The sequence below is a fragment of the Mustela erminea genome, chromosome 6 (assembly GCF_009829155.1).
Source record: "Mustela erminea isolate mMusErm1 chromosome 6, mMusErm1.Pri, whole genome shotgun sequence".
NCBI lineage: Eukaryota > Metazoa > Chordata > Mammalia > Carnivora > Mustelidae > Mustela > Mustela erminea.
In genome coordinates this window covers 89,948,236-89,954,235 of record NC_045619.1, presented here as the reverse complement: position 1 = coordinate 89,954,235, position 6,000 = coordinate 89,948,236, and the positions used below count along the sequence as shown (strand labels likewise).

Below are 6,000 nucleotides of genomic sequence, written 5' to 3'. Positions count from 1 at the left end.
TGCACTGAATGACCTATAAGTAAATAAATTTGTAAGTAGGCAAGATGCTACCTAGCATTGGGTATCATACTTATAGATAACATTTTTTCAGTTATCAAAGAATGAAGATATTGAGTATTTTGCTTATACTATTCCAGTTCTGAGCTACAATACTTCGCTGAATAATTAAAGTTATCATAAGTAACTTTAAAGAAGAACATTAATCTAATTGAATACAAAAAAACTTTCAAGGATTATAATTACAAGGGAGAAAATATATGTTTCAAGATACATGGAGTAACTGACAAGTGAAATTATTTTCTTTGACAAAAGAAAGACAAGAACAACTTTAGACTGTATCATTGCCTATGATTATTGAGGTTTGCAGAGAAAAATTCTTCAGAGGCCATGTATGTATTTGTAAATCCACAGTCAAGAACAAGTGGGGATCTGAAAGTTTTCTGACAGTTCTTCTAAAATTATGCTCTGGTGTACCATTAGATTTATCACATTAATTCATAGATTAGGGCTTCTATACAGGTAATCAATATTAAAGATCCATCAGGGAGAAAAAAATAGAACCACAGGAATAATATTTAGTTTGTTTTTATTTTAGTTTTAGTTTTGGTGGTGCAAAAGGTTGGATGTTGCTATGATACAAAAATCAAAGTCATCTTAAAATTATTTACATTAATAAAAATACTTTAAACATATAATGGAAGACTCCCACAAGCCAGAGCCAGAACACAGTCCATGCAGATGGAGCACTGGGTTTCCCAAAAAGACAAACAGGGTGTAGTTGGAGCCTGTAGGATGCACCACGTGGCTTCAGGATTGTGAGGCAGAAGTGCAGGTCCTGCAGAAGATGAACTGGGATGCACAGAACATTAGGAGTGTCTGGGAAAATGGTGGATTTAGGCCTGAGAAATAGGTGCCCAGACCCAGTCTTCCCAGAGAAAGCCCAATCTCTGGCAGGACCTCACAATTGGTGGTGGGATGGGATGGGCAGGGGTGCTGGGATGAGAAATACATGGGTGTCCTGGGTGCCAGAGGCCCCTAGTCCCAGATCATTGATAAGGAGTCTGGTGAGATCATCTACCAAGCAAGACCCAATCCTCATAGATACCTCTCCACCAACTCAGAATCATAGGCATCAGTCCTTCTCTCCCATGGCTCCAGTAGATGTGGGAAAAGGGCTTAAAGGTTGTGTAGCCAAGGGACTTGCAGAGACAGAAGGAGGAAATGAACTGTGCATATTTGGACCACAAACCTATAGCATTCCAGAAGGCCCAAAGCACCACGGCAACAACTACGTGGCTTCTGACATAGAATATGGAGGCCCAATCAGATCTCTGCCAAGTTCCAAACCATAGGAACCAGAAAGTGCCCAATCATTGGAGACCTCTAGGCCAGCAGATCATACAGCTGCAGGCAAAGGAAACAAAAAATTTGCATGTAGGTGCCTAGTAGCAGTAATAAGCAATGCCACTCCCATTTCCACACATTGTTTCCTGGACCCATGAATCCTGGATATGGAAAAAAAAAAAAAAAAACAGTATTCATTGGATGCTGATTCAGAGCATATACAGCTTTCTGGGGAACCTTGCCCTATTGCTGTGAGGTTCACTTAGCTGGTGATATAATGAGGTCTTCAAAAGGCCATTGCATCATTTTAATAGAACAGCTGCTTTAGGATGGTGAGAAACATAGTAAAACTGGAGAATTCCATGAGTATGGGCATATTGCTGCCTTCTTTTTGCTATGAAGTGAGTTCACTAATAAGAAGCAATGCTGTATGTAATACCATCATGGTGGACAAGGTGTTTTCTTTCATGAATGGTAGCATGGGTAGAAGCTTTACACCAGGGAAGATGAATTCATATATAGAATATCTATTCCAGTTGGAACAAAATTCTACCCTTTCCTTGATAGAAGCAGTCCATTTGTTGCCACCAGCCTGCTTGCTACTAGGTAGCTAGCTGATCACCTCAGGGAAAGGGACTATACTGGGACCCAATCTTAGTTTCTGCTGCTGGCAGATTAGGCATTCAACAGTGGCCTTACCAGATAAAACTTGGTGAGCAGAGGTCAATGTTGCTGAGCCCATGCATAACCTCCATCCCTGCCACCATGCCCATTTTGTTCTGAGATCATTGGGCAATGACAGAGGTCACTAGGGAAAGATGCTGACTGATATCCACAGAAAGGGTCATCCTATTCATTTGATTATTAAAATCTCCTCCGCTGAGGTCATCCTTTGGTGAACATTCACATGGAACACAAATATCTTCACATGTTTTGCCCATTCAGAGAAGTCTACCCACATACCTCTTCCCAAAACTTTGTGTCACAAATCTTCCAATCATGTTCCTTCTAAGTGCTACCATTTAGAGAAACCACTGGACACAGCCAATAAATCTGTATATAACTGCATCTCTTGGCCATTTTTCCTTCTAAGCAAAATGAGCAAACAAAGGCACTATTTGAAGTTCTGCCCACTGGGAAGATTTTTCTTCACCATTGTCCTTCAGGAATGTCCCAGAAAGGATCTATAGAACTACAGCCATCCACTTTCAGATGGCCCCTGCATATTATGCAGAAACATCTGCAAAGCAGGCCCAAGACTTCTTTCCCTTTGCCAGTTGATCATAGAGAACTCTTCATGAAGACAGAGGTGCAGGTTGGAAGAGGAAGGCAGGGTAGCAGGAGTGGAGAATGTGGGTGTTTGGCTACTTCTTCAGGTTACTTTCTTGTGCCTTCAGGGCCTTCTTGAGGCTACTCACACATATACTGCCTCCATCTGATGATGGAGTGCTACTGTGCACACTCAAATTTATAGTTTCTTGGGTCAGCCAAACCCCTGGTTCTTGATTGACAGCTGAGGTTGCATGGTAACTTGGGGGTTTATTGTCAAATGTTTAGTGTATACTGAGGTCCAGTAACAAAACAAGAGCTATTTCTCAAAAGGAGAACAATTATTTGCATAATATGGAAGGGCTTTACTTCAAAATCCTAAGACCTATCCTGTGACTCATCTATAGGGGCTTGCCAAAGGCTTCAGATGGAATCTCTATCTGCCACTAACCTTTCAAGCATCACTGGATCTGCTGTATCATGTGGTCCAAGGGGCAAGCAAAGCTGTCTGGACCTATTGCCAAGCTTTCTTGTTCTGTCTCCCACCCAAACTAGCAGCTTTTCAGGTCACTCTGTAAATGGACCAGGGTAAGAAATGCAGTGAGGAATAAATTGTCTCTAAAATTCCAAAACACTACTAGGTACAGTGCTTCTTTTCTGGTTTTAAGAGGGGCCAAATGCAGCAACTTATCCTTCACCTTAGAAGGGCTCTCTTCATATGCCCCACACCCTAGAAATTTCACTGATGTAGAATTTTAGTTGAATTTATTTCCTACTCTCTGCCATGCAAATGTTTTACCAAAAAGTTTAAACTGGTTCCTGCTTCTTTCTCACTACATCGAATCAGCATAATGTTATCAATGTAATGAAACAGCATGATATCTTACGGAAAGGAAAGGTGTTCAAGATTCCTGCAAACTAAATTATGACAAGGGGCTGGAATTGATATACCCTTAAGGTAGGACAGAGTATTGAACCTATACTGCTGGCCTTTCTAGTTGAAAGCAACTCTTTCCTGTGATCTTCACTAAGAGGTATCAAGAAAAATCACTTGACCTACCTGGATTTTTAAAAATAAACTTATCACATGGTCCAGGCTATGCTGCTTGCCTCTTCTACTCTAGTAAGTCCAATAAAGCTACTACTTTTTACAGCAGATCAATATGCCTAGTGGAGCCATGGTATGTCCCAAAAAGATTTCAAATAAAAAGAACCTTACATTTTGAAGAACGCTTTTTCTCCCTCAAAAATCAAGTACTTCTTTAAGAGAAAGTCTGTTGGGCTCTCATGGAGTCTGAACGCCTGCTCATAAAGCACCAAAAACTGGGAACCTGAGTTGCTCACCTAAACTGGGGATTTTAAGCTGAACTATAAAGTGGGCATTTCCAGAAGTACTCCATCATTACACTTTTTAAATTTTAAGTAAAAGTGATAATTAACTAAGTCTAACATCACAAATAATTTGTATCACCAAGTTATTCAGACTCCCAGCCTACGTACTTGGCCCAAGTGGTTGGCCCTTCCTTAACACATATCAATGAGCTTGTTGAGAAAAATTGAGGGGGAAAAAAAAAAAAAAAAAACTTGCTTTCCAAATGGCTTTGTCTTCTCAAGTACCTGACTCCTCAGGAAAAGGAACAGCTTTATAAAATGTTATTATTTACTGAAGATTCCATTCATCTTCATCAGAAGAGAAATCATTGTAAGATTAGCAAACTATCGGGGCACGTGGGTGGCTTCAGTGTGTTAAGCCTCTGTCTTCAGCTCAGGTCATGATCTCAGGGTTCTGGGATCGGGCCCCATATGAGGATTCTCTGCTCAGCAGGGAGCCTGTTTCCCCCTCTATCTCTGCCTGCCTCTCTGCCTACTTGTGATCTCTCTCTCTCTCTGTCAAATAAATAAATAAAATCTTTTTAAAAAAAGATTAGCAAACTATTATCAATAACACTTTCTCTGATAAGACATTCTACATTCTGAGCTTAAGACCCCACCAAACTAATTTTTGGCCTACCATCTCAATAGGCCCAGATAAAATAAGTTAAAATTACATCCTCTTTTACCCTATAGCATAAGGTTATACCTACAAAGAATGAGGAGTATATTTCTGTTGATAGAATGGCTACAAATGTTACTGATGCTGAAGATTTGACACTGCTTGTAAGCACTGCTAGTAAGGAAGAGCAAATGATGGATTGCTACTTCTCCTTCCGTGAAAGTAATTCACTGTGGGATGGTCAACTTAAAGGATCCTTAAGTCACTCGGGCTTGACCCCATATTAAAAGCAAATCAGACTGAAACAATGAAAGGGTGCATTAATGGGGAAATCACAGGAAAGCAGAATTAGTATAAAGATTTTTTCTTCCAAAGGACTTTCTTAAAGCTTGCTTGACATCCTTGTTTCTTAGAGAGTATATCAGAGGGTTTAACATGGGTATGACCAATATGTAAAATACTGAAGCCATTTTATGAAGTTCAGGATTGCTTGGAAGTGTGAGATACACAAAGGAGACAGCCCCATGGCTCAAATTTACCACTCACAGATGGGAGCTGCAGGTGGAGAAAGCTTTCTTCTCCCTTCACTGGAGGGAAACTTCAAGACAGTGGTCACAATGTACATGTAAGACACTATAATAACAACTATTGTAGGCAAAATGATGAAGGCAGCCAAACTGAAAGACACCATCTTATTGACAGATTGGAACAGGAGATCTTCTCGATTTGGTAAAAATCAGAGTAGAAGTGATCAATGACTCGGGAACAAAGAAAGACACTGAAAATGTTACGCTGACTTGGAGGATGGAGCCAAGCCAGCCACAGAGATAAGAACCAGCCACCAGCTGAGTGCAAAGGCGTTTTGACATGTGGACACTGTGAAGAAGAGGATTGCAAATGGCGGTAAATCAGTCACAGGCCATGGCTGCCAGGAGAAAAGCCTCTGTAACCATGAAAAAAAAAATGCATAAAGAAACAGCTGAACCAACAACCTACAAAGGAGATAGTCTTTTTCTCAGACAGGAAGTTGACCATGGCTTTCAGGGCAATAACAGTGGAGTAGGAGAGATCAATGAAGGAGAGGTTGCCTGGAAAGAAATACATTGGTGTGTTCAGCTGGGAGTTAGTTACAATGATTGCCATCATACTGATGTTCCCCAAAAGGACCATGCCATAGCCCAGCAGGAAAAGGAGAAAAAGGAGAATGTGGAGCTCTAGACGGACCCTGAAGCCTACAAGAATGAAGTCAGTTACATCTGAGTCGTTGCCTGCTCCCTTGTAGCTCATGCCAAGAACCTGCTAAGAGGTACAAGACAAGGTAAAAATTGAAACTTCCCGCTATCATAAATATCTTTTTTCTCTTGTGGAAGACATTGAAATTTGTGCTATCATCA

The 6,000-nt window shown here is 40.7% G+C and overlaps 1 pseudogene; it reads right to left on the bottom strand.

The window, feature by feature from the left end:
* Positions 1-4,938: 4,938 nt before the first annotated feature.
* On the bottom strand, positions 4,939-5,893 carry LOC116593560 (annotated as a pseudogene).
* Between the last annotated feature and the right edge of the window lie 107 nt (positions 5,894-6,000).